This window comes from Balaenoptera physalus (assembly GCF_965194825.1).
Source record: "Balaenoptera physalus genome assembly, contig: HAP1_SCAFFOLD_601, whole genome shotgun sequence".
In the NCBI taxonomy this organism is placed as follows: Eukaryota; Metazoa; Chordata; class Mammalia; order Artiodactyla; family Balaenopteridae; genus Balaenoptera; species Balaenoptera physalus.
Genome location: NW_028126143.1, coordinates 434,347 through 442,837, shown reverse-complemented (window position 1 = coordinate 442,837; position 8,491 = coordinate 434,347). Strand labels below are relative to the sequence as shown.

Here is an 8,491-nt window from a genome sequence, read left to right as displayed (position 1 = left end):
CAACTACTGAGTCTGCGTGGCTAGAGCCCTTGCTCTGCAACAAGAGAAGCCACCACAATGAGAAGCCTGCACACCACAACGAAGAGTAGTCCCCGCTCACCGCAACTAGAGAAAAGCCCGCGCACAGCAACGAAGACCCAACGCAGCCAAAAATAAATAAATAAATAAGTTTATTTTTTAAAAAAACAAACAAAAAAACGGGATATACAGGGCTATGCTCTTTTCGTGCTCCAGGGTGCTGTCATTTGCCTGTGATGCCTGGAACTATGGCAGGCATCTTAGGACTGTGAGTAAGCAGCCTAAGAGGCTATTCCAACAGCTGAAGATGGCAGAGCAAAAGTGGGGATGGAACTAATGTCCTTGAAGACATAACTGAGCCCCTAACTTAACCAGTCTGGATTGGCCCCTGGACTTCTTGTTATGTGAGATAAAAATTGTCCTTATTGTTCAAGCCACTTTTAGTTGGGTTTTTTGATACTTGCAGCCAAAAGCACCCAAACTAGTACTGCGGGTAAATTTTACATTTTAATCTAAAGTGGGAGGAAAAGCAGTATAAATTTTGTGTAATTGATACGACTGCTATAAGCAAAAATGCATAAAAATGTCTAAAATGCTATCAGTGATGATCTTCAATTGATGGGTTCATGTGGTATCACTTGTTTTATTTTTTTTATACTTTAAAAATATGTTCTGGGGACTTCCCTGGTGGCGCAGTGGTTAAGAATCCACCTGCTAAAAAAAAAAAAAAGAATCCACCTGCCAATGCAGGGGACACGGGTTCAATCCCTGGTCTGGGAAGATCCCACCTGCCGCAGAGCAACTAAGCCCGTGCACCACAACTGCTGAGCCCACGTGCGGCAACTACTGAAGCCCCTGTGCTCTAGGGACTGCATGTCGCAACTACTGAGCCCGTGTGCTGCAACTACTGACGCCCGCACGCCTAGAGCCCGTGCTCCGCAACAAGAGAAGCCACTGCAATGTGAAGCCCGCGTGCCGCAATGAAGAGCAGCCCCCACTTGCCACAACTAGAGAAAGCCCACGTGCAGCAACGAAGACCCAACTCAGCCAAAAATAAATAAAACTTAAAAAAAAATCACATTTGCATAAAAAGATATTTTCTGACCGTCTATGATGAGAAGGTAATACTATTTTAATTTTAAAAGTATTATTTTATTAAAACAAAGAAAGTGTCCTCCTTGCTGCCTCTACTTTCACTTCCCATCTATTCTCAGGCCACCCCACTGAGCCTCTGCCCTCACCATTCCATCCGAATTTGGCTCTGACCCCTTGAACCTCAAACGCATTTGTCAATGTTCAGTCCTTGTCACTTAACCTCCGGGCAGAGCCTTCTTTCTTCTTCGCCTTCCCTGTGACAGTGTCTTCTGGTTCTCTTCTCGCATCCCTAGATGCTTCCCCCTCTGCTGCTGTCCCTCACATTCACTGCTTCCCCTGACTTCAGCAATCACTTGATATCACTCATTACTCCCAAAGAGAAATGTCCACCCCAGCTTCCCCCTGGAGTTCCAAACCTAAATGCCCATCCTCTTTCTGGTCATCTCCAAGGGTGGTGGGGCAGGTGTAGGGGGTGAGGGGCTTAGACTCTTCTCTGCAAAAAGGACTGATAGTTTGCACCGAGCTATTTACTAAGGATTAACCACAATTACCCAAGTAAAGGACATAGTGCCAAGTTCATCACGGGTACTTACTAAATGTTCACTGATGTTATTGTACCATGTATCATTCTTGCAACTTCAAGGTCTGGTCCTCGTGAGTGCTCAGCCATCACCCAAATTTGGGCACTTGAGTCCCAACACGTGGTCCATCGTGGGCACCTCCAGCCCCTGTCCACCTTACTTAGGTTATCAGACAAAGGCTTTGGAAGCCCAGCTCTGAATTGTGTCTGCCCCCTGCTCAAAGCCAGTATCTGCAGCATTAAATTCACATGGCTTGGTTTAGCAATATGGTCTCAACCCAGTTTTCTAGTGTTTTGTGCTCCCACCTCTCCCTTCCATGTCCCCAGCTTTCAGTCAGCCTGCAGTGGTCACTGTCCTGTGCTTTTGCCCCCTTACACCTGCCTTACCACACCTGGAGAAGTCTTTTAAGGCTCACTTCTCAAGATGCCTTCCACCCCAGCACACATGATCTAAGACACTCCAGGAGTAACTGTAACTAATTAAGGCCCAGGTTCTCAGTCTGGGGAATTTTGCAGGCTCTCCCAGGGGGAGGAAGGAAGGAGGGTAAAGTTCAGGACCAGGGAGACTGATATGCCCCTACCTTTAAGTAACAGTTCCTTTAAAGCTAAAAGTAAATGCAACGTCCTCTTTGAAGCCCCTCTGATCACCACAACTCTTTGCAATGCCTGGTCACTAATCTACCTCCAGACTCTGGAAAAATGCCTGCCACCTAGTAGTCAAAAAGAAATGAATGGGGAGGTGCGTGCGGGCGGCCGCTGGTTACCTGCGTTGCGCCATCTCCACATCCTCGGGCCGGTCTTCGCGGCCGCTGGGCTCCGCGTTCGCGCAAGGTCGCGGCTGGGCGGGAGCGATGCTGCCCGGCCCGCTTGGGCCTTGAGGCGGGAGCGGCGAACCGACCCATTAGCTTGCCGACCGCGCCGAGCCCGCAGCCATGTCCGGGGGGGGGGGGTCTCCTTCGGGAGCAGCACGCTGGGCTCCTCCACCGTGGCCGCCAGCGGGAGCGGCAGGGGCGGCGGTTTCTCCTTCGGGACCGCGGCGTCTAGCCCTTCTGTGGGGCTCAGCTTTGGGACTCTGGGGAGCACGGCGACTCCAGTGACAACATCTGCTCCTTCTGGTGGTTTTGGAACCGGGCTCTTTGGATCTAAACCTGCCACTGGGTTCACTCTAGGAGGAACGAACACAGGCCCGCCGGCCACCACGTCTGCGTCCACGGCAGGCTTCAGCTTAGGCTTCAGCAAACCCGCGGCGTCCGCCACACCGTTTGCGCTGCCCATCACGTCTGCCTCGGCTGGCGGTCTCACGCTCTCGTCTGCTCTGACGTCGACTCCTGCAGGACTTGGACAGAATGCTTTAGGTCTGTCTCTGGGAACTGCAGCAGCTACTTCATCTGCAGGCAACGAAGGCCTTGGAGGGTTAGAGTTTAGCAGCTCATCGGATAAAAAGAGTGATAAAACAGGAACAAGACCAGAGGATAGTAAAGCACTGAAGGACGAGACTCTGCCTGCCGTCATCTGCCAGGACGTGGACAGCCTGCAGAAATTTGTGAAGGAACAAAAACAAGTTCAAGAAGAAATTAGTAGAATGTCTTCAAAAGCGATGCTTAAAGTGCAGGAAGTTATTAAAGCTCTGAAGCAGCTTCTGTCGCTGGCTGCCAGTGGGCTGCAGAGGAACACTCTCAGTATTGACAAACTGAAAATAGAAACTGCTCAGGAGTTAAAAAATGCTGAAATAGCTTTAAGAACCCAGAAAACACCACCTGGACTCCAACATGAAAATACAGCTCCTGCTGACTACTTCAGAATCCTGGCTCAGCAGTTTGAGGTGCAGCTCCAGCAGTACAGACAACAGATTGAAGAACTGGAAAACCATCTTGCCACCCAAGCGAACAATTCACATATCACCCCTCAAGATTTGTCAATGGCTATGCAGAAAATTTATCAAACATTTGTAGCTTTAGCTGCACAACTTCAGTCTATTCATGAAAATGTGAAGGTGCTCAAAGAACAGTACCTTGGCTACAGGAAAATGTTCTTGGGAGACGCTGTGGATGTGTTTGAAGCCAGGCGAGCAGAAGCCAAGAAGTGGCAGAATGCGCCCAGAGTCACTACTGGACCCACCCCTTTCAGCAACATGCCAAACGCAGCAGCCGTTGCCATGGCTGCAACACTTACACAGCAGCAACAGCCTGCTACAGGGCCACAGCCATCTCTGGGAGTTAGTTTTGGAGCGCCATTCGGCTCAGGTATTGGCACTGGCTTGCAGTCAAGTGGCCTAGGTTCTTCAAACCTTGGAGGCTTTGGAGCTAGCTCTGGTTTTGGATGCAGCACCACAGGGGCCTCCACATTTGGATTTGGAACAACAAATAAACCCTCAGGAAGTCTTAGTGCAGGCTTTGGCAGCTCAAGTACATCTGGGTTTAACTTCAGCAACCCTGGCATCACGGCATCAGCTGGTTTGACATTTGGGGTGTCCAATCCTGCCTCTGCAGGTTTTGAAACAGGAGGACAACTCCTTCAGTTGAAGAAACCTCCAGCTGGAAACAAAAGAGGAAAAAGATAAACATATGGGTTGATGTGTTGAGAGAATCCGTAGCAGCATCGTTCATTCTCTGAGTCTATTTTTCTAAAGTTGATGCAGTAACTAAATTGCATCCCAGGAGATTTACGAAGTTTTGATAGTTTTTCCTTACTTCTGAAATTTGAACTCTGTTCTTGTTTGCCATGCTAAACAACTTTTCTCTTGTGTATTTGAAACCTAGTTGTGTATTTTTCATTATTTTGATTCTCAGTGTAAGAAATATTACATCGCTGATTGGTAAATCCTACTACTATTTAACCTAGTGTTTTAGCAATGTTTTTGTTGATAAGGTTTACATTACGTGAATACATGCACATTTGTTTCTTATATAGGTGGTATGAACTCTAGGGCCTGTACCAGAATCACTTTGTTCCTTGATAAAAGGCCTTTTGAACTACACTGCAGGGCATCTTGTGAATATGTATGTAAAATATATACAGGATAATACACACAATTGTGTGTGCATATAGAATATATATTTACAGACCTACAACTTTTGCCTCAGACTGTTCCCCTTTTCTAAGGGTATTCCATTTTTCACCTTTTATGCTTCAAATCCTCAGTGCTTGTAGAACAAGGAGCTAAAGGTACCAAGTCATTGTAGGTATTTGCTTAAAGACTTAGTGAAATGGTTACTGGTGTAAATATTGACCAACTCAACTTCATTGCCCCCAGTCTTGCCCGTTTTTGTTGCCATGTTAATCTTAGCAGCTACTCCAGATGAGGGCTGCTGAGACTCATCAAACCGATTTCAACAACTTTATTATCCTATGTATCCTCATATCTGAGATGAACCTTCAAGAGCATATTTGAACTCCAGACTGGTGTTCTGGGGGCAAAGAGCTATTAAGCCAAATTGATTCTATGCAGGTGAAGGATGACTATTATTTCAGTGGAAACTTTTCTCGCTGTTCCAATAGAGAGTTCTTTCTTACAGGGCTATTGATGTTGACACCAAATGGAGTCGCTTATCAGCCTCTTCTATGTCTTAAGTAAGTGCTTAATTTGGAATAAAGGAACAGTATATTTTAAGAAAAAAAGTATTCTTTGTAGCAACAGTAAACTATCCCCCGTTTTAACAGTGAACAGAGAGCTCCAGGTAATAAGATATATAGACATGTCAGGTTGCATCTGTGTGTCATTTGTGTTAGTATTAGTGACAGAGAGTGGGTGAAAAAGAGAGCCCTTGGAAAGAGAACTGCCTTAGCCATGATTTCAGACAGAAACCGTTAGGTAGACCTATTTTATCTTTCAAGTGCAGTTTTCAGATGGGATGTGAACGTGGAATTTCATTGAAAATAGTTTAATTTTTTTATATAGAAGGTTTTGTACATAATGTGCATCAAGTGAATATTTTCAGAATCATTTTCACCAAGGCACCTTTTTTTCTAAAATAGGTATTACATATATACACACACACACACACACACACACACACACACACACACACACACATATATTTTAGTATAACGTTAGTTGGGTTTGATTATAAAAGTGTTGTCAAATCTGTTTTATTTATATGCATATAGCGATGATTGGCTTTTGGAATTGAAATTTTTGCGCCTTGATGCATTAAAATAAGGAAAATGCTTTGTTTCTGAGCATGAAAGTTGTTTTTATTTTTGCATACTTCCCTAATACTGCGGTCCCCAGATCCAGGTTTTGGGGAAGGGTAGGAAAACATGTGGTTTTGTGTTTTGAATTACTGTCAGAATTAAATACACAATTACAACAAACTTTTTTTAAAAAGGACATTGCATTGTGCTGCAAAAATCTGGATATTTACATTTCTTGTGTTTTTTTCTTTATATATTTTACATTTTAATATGTTGACCATTGGGAATTTGTAACAGATCAATTTGTGACAGGAGTTTAAATGTGTCGTCACTGTGTCCATTGTCTCCACTTTGTCCAGAGCCTGTCATTATGTAAACAATAAAATTTACTGTGTCAGTTGCTTTGAATCTTAAAAAAAAAAAAAAAAAAAAAAAAAAGAAATGAATGGTTTGAAATGTTACCCTCACTACTTTCCACTTTGAATTAGGAGGAGTTGAGCTGGGGGAGCCACTGTGGCCTCCGAGCAGGCAGAAGTGGTGCCCTGTGCTTCCTGGTGTGCCCGTCACCCCAGCACCTAGCGCCGACCCATTACAGAGGCATAAGTGTTTGCTCGGTGCGGGGCAAGGAAGAAGAACGGAACTAGCGTGTGTGACTGTCTGTTACGCCCTAGGCATGCACCAAGCCCTCGCATGTGTTATTTCATCGTCCTAAGATAATGGTGTCCTTACATTACTATGAACACACTGGCTCAGAGAGGCTGTGACTACCCCACACAGAGCTAGTAAATGACAGAGCCAGGTCCAGTCCTGGTTTTATCTGACCCGAGTCCAGGCTCTTTCCACTGAAACTGTTTTGCCAGCTGGGGTAGGGAGTGGAGTAGGGAGTGGGGTAGGAAGTGGTTCGGTTAGAGTGGTAACCGGAGGAGAACTTTATGGAAGGACTACTCTACAGGTGATGGGCAGGGGATAGGAAACACAAGGGACAGTGCAGTTCTCCAGGGCTAGGGACAGTGGGACTGTGTCACCACCTCTAGGTCCTGACAGGTGCGGGGAGTGAGCAGTTATGGAACTTGGAAGGACAGAGTTTCGAGGACAGGGCCACCTGACTGCAGTTGTGACCTCTGACCTCTGGTTGTGGGATGACCCTTTGGGCGGGAGACGAACAAATACCCCAGCCCCACTGGCTCCTGGCCGACCCTCTCCTGTGGGGCTCTCCATTGGCCAAACCCAGCTGAAGCTGGAGGACAAAGGGCCCCCTGCTGTGTCCACCCAGGCCAGCCCTGAGCACAGTGGAGAAGGGTGGAGATGGGTTTGGGGACAAATGGAAGGTAGGCAGCCAAATGAGGCCAAAGAAGATATGTGGGTTTGGGGGCGTATTGACCCTTCAGAGGTGAAGGCCGGATACCACTTTTCACCCACTCACTGAGACAGCTCCTAACCGGCCTCCCTGCTCCCATGCTCCACCCCTCAACCCATTCTCCACTCAGAACCAGAGGGTTTTCTTAAAATACAGCCCAAATCATGTCCCTCCCCTATTCAAAACGATTCAATGGCTTCCCTATAAGGTAAAACCCCAAATCCTTAACAAGACCCAGGAGGTCCTGCAGATCTGGCCCTGCCCACCTCCCCCGTCTCCTCTTAGGCCATGCCCAGTGCTCACCACTCTCCAGGCACACGAGTCTCCTGGAAATTTCTGGAACACCCCAAGCTCTTTCAGCTTTCGAGTAGCCTCCACCGCCTTCACATAGCTTGTTCACTCAGGGAATAATAACAGCATGCCTGTCACTGCACACACACACACACACACACACACACACACACACCATACACCTATACCCACACACTATATACACATATACCCCTACACACACACCATTCATACATATACCCACATATCACATACACACGTATACCATAAACACACCCATATGATACATGTACATATATACACATATACACACATTCACATATATACCACCCATGTACACTCCCAAACACACACATACATACCATACACACATCCATATCATACACACTCATACATACACACACCATACACACACACTATACACACTTACACACAGTATATGCACACATACCACACACACACCATATATACACCCATACCACACACACACACACACACACACACACACACACACACACACAGCCTGTGTGACTCAGGCTGCTCTTCGATGCCAGCTTCTCAGAGCAGCTGCCTTGGCCTCTCCAATCTAAGCGGGGTCCCCGTGTGCTGTTCTCTTGGGTGCTGAGTCCATTGTCCTTCAGTGCAGGTATTATTGTTTGTAACAGTACATTTACTTGTGAGGTTAGTGATTAATGTCTATCTTCCCGACTGGTCTGCAAGCTCCAGGCGGGCAGGGGCTGTGCTTATTTCATCCACTCCTGTCTCCCCGTTGTTTAGCACAGCACCTGACACATAGTCTGCCCCTCAGAAATACCTGCTAAATTAGTATTAAAGGGTTGGGTTGAGTCCTGGCTCTGCCATTCCTAACTGTGAGCCCATCAGATGACATTTCACTGTTCTGAGCTCAGTTTCTTCTTAAATTAACTTTTTATTATGGAGAATGTAAAACATGTGAAGAAAGAGGAGAAAAGAGAAGGAGCTCTCATGTCCCCATTTTCTAGCTTCAACACTGGTCA

The 8,491-nt window shown here is 46.3% G+C and overlaps 1 pseudogene across 1 annotated transcript; it reads left to right on the top strand.

Annotated features, from left to right (window-relative positions):
- Positions 1-2,420: 2,420 nt before the first annotated feature.
- LOC309653561 (nucleoporin p58/p45 pseudogene) lies at positions 2,421-6,235 on the top strand (annotated as a pseudogene). The gene has a single exon. The product of its transcript is annotated as a nucleoporin p58/p45 pseudogene (transcript).
- Positions 6,236-8,491: the final 2,256 nt, after the last annotated feature.